The sequence below is a fragment of the Arvicola amphibius genome, chromosome 12 (genome assembly GCF_903992535.2).
Source record: "Arvicola amphibius chromosome 12, mArvAmp1.2, whole genome shotgun sequence".
NCBI classification, from domain to species: domain Eukaryota; kingdom Metazoa; phylum Chordata; class Mammalia; order Rodentia; family Cricetidae; genus Arvicola; species Arvicola amphibius.
The window spans coordinates 106,982,677-106,992,272 of NC_052058.2; the positions used below are offsets into that span (position 1 = coordinate 106,982,677).

General features: G+C 39.8%; 1 pseudogene; it reads left to right on the top strand.

Moving 5' to 3' along the window:
- Positions 1 to 2,770: 2,770 nt before the first annotated feature.
- On the top strand, positions 2,771 to 7,202 carry LOC119827184 (annotated as a pseudogene).
- Positions 7,203 to 9,596: the final 2,394 nt, after the last annotated feature.

Below are 9,596 nucleotides of genomic sequence, written 5' to 3' on the forward strand. Positions count from 1 at the left end.
TTGACAGCTGTGGAAATTATGTCAGACTAGTTTCCTGCAGGAAGGCTCCAGTCTTTGATGGGTCAAGGATGGGCAGGACCACACCTTGACGAAGTGCTTTGTTATCTGCAACCCTCCCCCTGAATTTAAATATAAACCTCATGTCAGTTCCTTTATTATAGCCCGGGAATCTCATTGTTCCTCTTCCTATTGTGACAACTCTGAATTAACATCTTTTTCTGTCTTTCACTATTAATATGAGTTTTTGGGAACAGCAGTTGAGCCACATTTGTTAAAGCTTCTGGCTGCAGCAACAATACCTGTATACCTCATCAATGAGCAGCCTGCTCATTTCTAAATCAACACCAGAATTGCAAGCCATTTAAGATTCAGCCAAACCCCAGAAGCCTAAAAAAATTTACAGCTCATCTTCTCTGACCCCTTAGCTTCTTTCCAAACTTCAATCTAAACACAAATCAGACAACTGTCCCTCTCTATTAGCCTCATCTTCTGCTGTCATTCACCTGTTTACCTTCCTGTCCCTATGGAATAGTCAAAGAAGTATTCCAATTCAGTCTCATCAGAAAGTTCAAATAATGTGATGTGGTTTTTTTCTGCTGAATTTATAAGAGGTGTTCCACTTTTCTAACCACAAACTTGGAGAGGGACAAAACAGTAAAAAACATTTTTTTAAAGAAAACATGTTTTAGGATATAATTTTAGAACTGAAATAAAGCTATAAGACCAGACAATTCAAATTCTTGTTAAATAAATGATTTGGCATTCAGAGAGGTTAAATGATTTCCCTGAGCTCACAAAGCAAAACATTTCAAATTTGATATTATATTAGGACATTAAAATTTCCAGTCAAGTTTCTATTATCTCTTACCAAAGTCCATTTTCTTAACAATTCTTCAGTAAGTACACAGATTAAATAATTGCCTATAACTGGGAACAGAAAGCATATATTATAGAGCCTGCATTTAAAAATTTATGCACAACCTCATGAGTAAGTAAGACAAAATATGCACTTGTTTTATTTATCAATACTAATATCAAAATTAAAATCTTTCATCAAGTTTGTGCTTTTCAAAGTTTATAGAAATGCTTCAGTTGAAGTCAGTGGGTTCTTTGTGTGTGAGTGTATATATGTGTACATATGTAAGTGAATACATGTTTACATGTTCTCACGTGGAAGCCAGAGGTTAACAGTAGATGTCCTCCTTCATCACTCCCACCTTATATTTGAGATGTAGAGTGTTATTTACTATTTTATTGCCGTTGAGAAACATCGTCTCAAAAGAAACTTATAAAACAAATCATTCGATTGTGAGCATGATTACGGTAAAGAGGGTTAGTCCATGGTTATGACAGGACACATGCTTGCAGGCAGGTAGGCATGGTAATCCACTAATAGTTGAGAACAACAATTTGATCCATAGACATTATATAGAGAGAATAAGACTGAGCCTTTTGAAATTTAAAAACCTATTTATAAGTGACATGCCTCCTTCAAAAGTGCCACACCCACTCCTACAAAGCCATACTTATAAATCCTTCGTAAAAAGTATACAAACTTGGAACCAGGAATTCACATGCATGAGTCTATGGAAGACATTATCTTTTAGAACATTATCTTGTAGAACCACACAGGGTCTGCCACCAAACCTGAAGCCCATCCATTTGGGTAGAATAACTATAGAATAACTATTCTAGAGCCAGGGCACTGGAATTATAAAGACATGTCCCTGTATGCAGCTTTTCCTCACAAGTTCTGGGAGATCAAATCCAGGTCCTCATTATTGCATGTCAAGCATTTTATTAGCTAAGCTATCTCTTCAAGTAAGCTTGGATGGTGTCTTGTAACCTTGTGGGGAAAGTCTTTCTTATTTCCCTCCTCTCTGAGGGAAATTGTTTGTCTTCATCTACATCTTACAGTAGTGATACTACAGATGTCTGACAAGAGTTTTGCTACTTTGAAGTCACTATACCATTTACTCACCAATGAGTTAACCTATATTCTTATTTTGAATCTTTCATATCTCCCCAAGACCCATAAATTCCATAGTACTTTATAGATGATGTGAGATTTCCCTCTGTGTGCTGTGATTAGCATTGATAAATAAAGGAACAACTTTGGGCCTATAGCAGAGCTATAGGGGAACAGAGCTAGGTGGGGAAAACTAAACTGAATGCTAGTAGAAAAGAGGGCAGAGTTAGAGAGAAGTCACATAGCCCCACTGAAACCAGATGGAACCTTAGCCAGTAAGCCACAGCCACATGGCAATACACAGATTAATAAAAATGGGTTAAATTATTATGAGTTAGCCAATAAGAAGTTAGAGATAATGTACCAAGCAGTAATTTAATTAACATAGTTTCTGTGTGATTCTTTTGGTTCTGGACTACTGGGACAAACAAGTGGCCTCCCTACTATAAATTGGTAGACTAAATCCATGTAAAACCTGAGAGGGCTTGAAAAGAAACTATAGACACTAAAAGGCAAAGTTTAATCACATTTACCTTCCCAAATGGGCTTTGCTTGCTGGTGGAGTGTTGCAGCTCCTTTAAGAAATCAGTAGTAGCACACACACACACACACACACACACACACACACACACACACAAAACCACAGTTTTCAAATGCTAGCTTTCTGGATTGTGAAGCTGGTGTGAACTCTGACTCTTTCTGGAGGTCTAGCTACAGAGCATTTGATTACAGTCTGTGAGCAGACTGCTACAACTTGCTTAATGGAAACAATGACTGTATACCTAAAAATGGGCTATGAGCATGGCTCTCAGAGGCAGCAAACAGCTTCACAGTGCCGGACTGAGCAGGGCAAGTAGACAGTGCCATATTTACCCTAGTAATGTGGCTGCTTAAGTTCATAAGAAGGCCTTAGCATTTTAAGTAGTGCTCCTGGACAGTAAAAAAATTACAGATACACTATAGGACAGATTCAGACATCAAAGACATCTAAATATGTCACAGTCTTGGATAAATGTGCTTAGGCTTGGGAGAGAGAAGAAAAAGAGTACAGTACAGAGAGTTATACAAAGAAGTAAATGGCTTTTTTAAAATAAAACAAAGACTTGAAAGAGAGAGTACAGACAGTCATAGATTAAAAGGAATAAAGAAAAATAAGCCACATAAAATGGAATATGCAAAGAGAGTCTGAACTATGTATACTATTTTGTTTTCTTTGAAATTTTTGGCTGCAGAGAGACATTTGCTTCTGGGGATTGCTAAAATAAACTAGCATGTATATTACAAAGATATCTTGACTTCAGAATTTTGGTCTAAGGATATGTTACTTTGGAAAAGAGGTTCTTTTTTGTTTCCACAGAGAATGAGATCCTGTGGATTTCATCCAGATTAATATGGTTTGATGGACCAAGACCCACTGAAAGGTTGCCTTAAATATCCCACAAAAAAATTACTTCATGAGAGAGTGGGACGTCTGTCTTTGGGTTGCAGTGTTTGTGATGTTGATCACCCAGGAGTGAATTAAAAAGGGTAATGTTGATAAAGGTAAGAAGATTTTTGTTCAGAAGTGTGCTCAGTGCTATGATGTGGGAGGGTCTTCTGTTTGAGTTGATTTCATTGGTTAATGAAGAAACTTCCTGGCCCATTTGATTGGCCAGCCTTTAGGTGGGCAGAGTAGACAGAACAGAATGCTGGGAAGGGAAGTTAATAAATTGCCATGCCTCTGCTCTCTGAGCAAGACTGCCTTGCCTCTCCTTAGGGAGAGAGTCACCATGAAGCCAGCCACCAAGATGGACGTACGCTAGAATCTTCTCAGTAAGGCACCTCTTTGTGGTGCTACATAGATTATTAGATATGGGTTAATCAATATGTGAGTAAGAGGCTGAAACTAATGGGCCAGGCAGTGTTTAAATGAATACAGTTTGTATGTTGTTATTTCAGGGCATAAGGTAGCTGGTGGCCGGGAGCCAGGCAGCAGGATGAAAAGCAGGCCTGCCCGCCCTTCCCAGTACTACAGAATGGCGCACAATGTGGATAACTGAATCCACAGAAAGCTTGAGAAAGCTTGGGAAAGAATAGAGTAAAGCATGGCTTCTTGGTGACATCAATTTCTCAGATCTGCTCTGCTTGCTAGAGACAAGCAAGCGCTCTCATCTAAGAAAGAATTCCTGACTCAGCTTTAGCTGCAAAACCCTGCAGCTCACTAAGAGATCCTGCCACAAAACACTTAAACGGTGTTGATGAAAAGCCGACTACATGCTTTTCGGTTTTCAGCTGTAGCAGGAAAAAAGTTGTGCTGTTTTAAATTGCTGGCTTTCTGGGCTGTCCTGCCAGGGCAAACTCTGACTCAGGCAGGCAGTCCGATAGAATATGGTCTGTGAGCAGAATGTTGCAGCTTGCTTGCCAGCAGGGACCTTGAAATGCCACAGAGTTGTGGCGATAAACAAGGCTCCTGTGGATACCTCCTCCACAAGGCTGGATTCGCAGAAAGCTAAGGAATGGGATGGATCTAGCTGTCAAAGCCACGGCTTTAGTCCTACCGATATTGTTTGGTAAATTAATGGCTCATGTGGTCAGAAAAAGGAGAGATATACAGTAAAAGAAAGATTCAAAGTCGAATAAAACGTCTAAATGGTTTACTATGTGTTAAAAATATATACAGGCTAAAGTTAAAGTTCTTAAAAGTAAAAAAGAAAAAAAGGAAGTAGTTGGGTGTGGTAGTACACACCTTTAATCCCAACACTTGGGAGGCAGAGGTAGATTGACCTCTGTGACTTCAAGGTGTGCCTGGGAGGCAGAGACAGACAGATCTCTGTGAGTTCAAGGTGTTGTAGCACACACCTTTAATCCCTGCACTGCGGAGGCAGAGGCAGATGGATCTTTGTGAGTTCACGGACAGCCTGGTCTACAGAGTTATTCCAGGACAAAGATATAGAGAGAACCTGTCTCAAAAAGTAAAAGTAAAAATAAAAGAAATAAGAGATTAAAACAGCTGGGCGGTGGTGGTGCATGCCTTTAATCCCAGCACTGGGGAGGCAGAGGCAGGCAGATCTCTGAGTTCGAGGCCAGCCTGGTCTATAAGAGCTAGTTCCAGGACAGACTCTAGAAACTACAGGGAAACCCTGTCTCGAAAAACCAAAAAAAGAGATTAAAACAAAGCTGCACAAAGATGGAAAATACACAGAGAATCTTGATGCTGTATGCTATTATGTTCTCTTTGAATTGTTTGAATGCTGAGGAAGAAGCAACAGCTGCTAAAAGATATTTGTTTATAAATGCTGCTAAACTAATCCAACATAGATATTTTGAAAATACCTTGACTTCAGAATTTGGATCTAAGGATATGATACTTTGGAAAAGAGATTCTTCTTTTGTTTTTACAGAAAATGAGACGCTATGGATTGATTCTATCCCAATATGGTATCATAGACCACACCCTCCTGAAAGGTTGCTATGAATACCCTCAAAAAATTACTTCACTCAACTGCCAACTGAGATGAATCTAGCGCACAGGTTATACCATGAAAGACCTAAATAACAGCGCCCCCATTCAGCAGGAAGCAGTTTGGAGAGAAATAACCACGTCCATGTTCCCAAATATTGCTTATAAATGTTCTTTTACATTTAAAGGGGGATATGATATAGATATGAATAATTTGCATTGGTATGGATTTTAAGATCGATTTTGTTATATGTATATGTATTTCTGATCTTGATTAAAGTATTATGATTGTGCAGTTCATTTAAAAATGTAATGTATAATCAGGAAATAAAGGTTGTTAATGGATAATCATTGATAATAGTCAAGTTTGTAGTCATGTTAGTTAGATTTTCTAGATATATAGAGATATATTTCAGTTAAATAGGCATTCTTCATATCTTTCAAAGACTACAGAATATGGCATTTTAAATGTTTTAATAATTTAGGGCTTTTCATGACAATGAGACACGTCTGCTCCTGGCAGCAGCAATCTTCTTCAAGAGGAAGATGGGCATCGAAGAGGATCCTTATGGAGTTTGATAGCCATTTCAGCAAGAAACTGCTCTTGCCTGGACTATTGCACAAAATGGACATAGAGAACCCTCAGAGAGAGGACTGCTGAACTTGCCGAAAAGTGAGATGATCTTTCAAGGTTCCTGATTCATGAAAGAGTCTGTGAGACATTCTGCAGGACACAGCAGATAGTGACTGAACTGCCTTTGAAATTTCCTGCTTCACGGAAAAGTCTGCTGGAAACTATGGGCCTGTGGGCTGAAGATGGATGCCCCAACGATACAGAGGAACTTTGGGTGACTGTCCAGGCAGCGAGATGTCTCTGTGATTTCTAGAGATTTATAAGTTGCTTACTTCTCATTTACTTAGGTAATACATCCTTCTGGAGTCTTTGATGGAGTTAAAGAATAGATAGTTATAGTTGTTTTCCATTGTTATGATAAAAGATAAAGTAGATATAAATATTGTAACTGTAATTCTTACTTGATAACTGTTTTGTTATATGTAATTTTGCTATGTTAAAGTTAAAGCCTTCTTTTTTGTTTAAACAGAAAAAGGGGAAATGTTGTGGAAGGGTCTTCTGTTTGAGTTGATTTCATTGGTTAATGAAGAAACTGCCTGGCCCATTTGATTGGCCAGCCCTTAGGTGGGCAGAGTAGACAGAACAGAATGCTAGGAAGGGAAGTTAATAAATTGCCATGCCTCTGCTCTCCGAGCCAGACTGCCTTGCCTCTCCTCAGGGAGAGAGTCACCATGAAGCCAGCCAACAAGATGGAAGTACACTAGAATCTTCCCAGTAAGGCACTATTTGTGGTGCTACATAGATTATTAGATATGGGTTAATCAATATGTGAGTAAGAGGCTGAAACTAATGGGCCAGGCAGTGTTTAAATGAATACAGTTTGTGTGTTGTTATTTCAGGGCATAAGCTAGCCGGTGGCCGCGAGCCACCTGGAAGCGGCCCACAGCTCCACACTACAGTGCTACAATGTGGAAAAGAAAGGCAAGCCTAAGACTGGACCAAATCTCCATGGTCTGTTTGGGAGGAAGAAAGGTCAGGCATCTGGATTCTCAGATAGCAACAAGAACACAGGTATCAACTGAGGAGAGGATATTCTGATAGAGTATTTGGAGAATCCCCAAAAGTACATTCCTGGAACTAAAATGATCTTTGTTGGAATTAAGAAGAAGGGAGAGAGGGCAGACCTAATAGCTTGTCTTAAAATGGCTACTAATGTGTAATTCCACTGTCTTATTTATTACAAAACAATGTCTCATGACTTTTAATGTGTATTGCAATTTAATTCATAAACCAAAATTCAAATCATAAAAGGCTAATAATGTTTGGTTGGACAGTCCTGATTGAAGTAAAACTGACTTGTAGAAAAGTGGATATGATCTTTTTTAAAAGTAACAATTCCAGTTACATAAACACTATCACTATTCTCCCTTTCTCAAGATAAGATTGGACTTAATTATTAAAGTTCTACTTTCCACAAAGTTTGAGGTGTCACATCAAACCTATTGAACAGTTTTATAACTAAATTTATATAACTTGACATATGACTATGTTTAAACACTGGGGAAATTCTGTCACCATCGCAGAAACAAGAAGAATCTCCTTTGTTAAAGTTTGTACTCCCTGCTGTTACAGGCAATGGCTAAATGTCAGAAGGCAACTGTCTATTTTTGACTCAATGGTGTTATTTTAATTAGAACTCCCAAAGTCAAAAGAATTTTTTACCATTGAAAGGCACTTACTGTGGTCTATGTATAATATATCAAATAGAGAGTATTTTTTTTAGATGTAGTTTTTTTTCTCATATTTTTATATTAAAGATTTCCATCTCCTCCCCTCTTACTCCCCCTTCCCTCCCCTCCCTTCCATCAATACCCCCACTCCACCCCACTCCACGACAAAGAGCCATCAGGGTTCCCTTCACTATGTTAAGTCCAAGGCCCTCCCAGCTCCCCTTAAGTCCAAGAAGGTGAGCAACCAAACTGACAAGGCTCACAGTGAGCCCGTCCATTCTGTAGAGTTCATGTTCATTGTCATTGTCCTTGCTTTCTCAGTCCTCCGCCACCGTCAGCCACATTCAGAGAGTCTGGTTTGGTCCCCTGTTCCAATAGTCCCATTCCAACTGGACTTGGTGGTCACCCGTTAGCTCTGTCCCACCGTCTCAATGGGTAAACGCACTCCTCACGGTCCTGACTTCCTTGGTCATGATCTCCCTCCTTTTGCCCCTCATCGGGACCTTGGGAGCTCAGTCCGGTGCTCCTATGTGGGGCTCTGTCATTTTCTCCATCAATGCCAGGTGAAGGTTCTATGGTGATATGCAAGATATTCATGAGTATGGCAATAGGATCTGGACATTTCTGGCACCCTCTCTTCAGCTGCACAAGGACCTAACTGGCGGCGTCTTCCTTGACACCTGGGAACCCCTCTAGAGTCAAGTCTCTGCCAACCCTAGAATGGCTCCCTTAAATAAGATATATAATTCCTTGTTCCCCTATCCACCCTTCCTATATCCCAACCATCCTATTCCCCCAAGCTCTTCCCATTCTTCACTTCACACTTTTCTCTCCACATCCCCCCTCCCCCCATCCCACCCCACCCCCATGTTCCCATTTTTTGTCCGGCAATCTTGTCTACTTCCAATGTCCAGGAGGATAACTAAATGTTATTCTTTGGGTTCACCTTCTTGTATAGCTTCTCTAGAATTTTTTTACGAATTATAGGCTCGATGTCCTTTATTTATGGCTAGAAACCAATAATGAGTGAGTACATCCCATGTTCATCTTTTTGGGCTTAGGTTACCTCACTCAGGATGGTGTTTTCTATTTCCATTCATTTGCATGCAAAATGCAAGATGTCATTGTTTTTTACCACCAAGTAGTACTCTAATATGTATATATTCCACACTTTCTTCATCCATTCTTCCACTGAAAGGCATCTAGGTTGTTTCCAGGTTCTGGCTATTACAAATAATGCTGCTATAAACATAGTTGAATAAATGATTTTGTAATATGATTGGGCATCTCTTGGGTAAATTCCCAAGAGTGGGATTGCTGGGTCCTGGGGTAGGTTGATCCCAAATTTCCTGAGACACCTCCACACTGCTTTCCAAAGTGGTTGCACAAGTGTGCATTCCCACCAGCAATGGATGAGCGTACCCCTTACTCCACATCCTCTCCAGCAAAGGCTATCATTGGTGTTTTTGATTTTAGCCATTCTGACAGGTGTAAAATGGTATCTCAACATTGTTTTGATTTGCATTTCCCTGATTGCTAAGGAGGTTGAGCATGCCCTTAAGTGTCTTTTGGCCATTCATACTTCTTCTATTGAGAATTCTCTGTTCAGTTCAGTGCCCCATTTTTTAACTGGGTCCATTAGCATTTTAAAGTCTAGTCTCTTGAGTTCCTTATATATTTTGGAGATCAGACCTTTGTCTGTTGCGGGGTTGGTGAAGATCTTTTCCCAGTCAGTAGGCTGCTTTTTTGTCTTAGTGACAGTGTCCTTTGCTTTACAGAAGCTGCTCAGCTTCAGGAGGTCAAATTTATTCAATGTTGCCCTTAATGTCTGTGCTGCTGGGGCTATACGTATGAAGCGGTCTTCTGTGCCCAAATGTTGTAGAG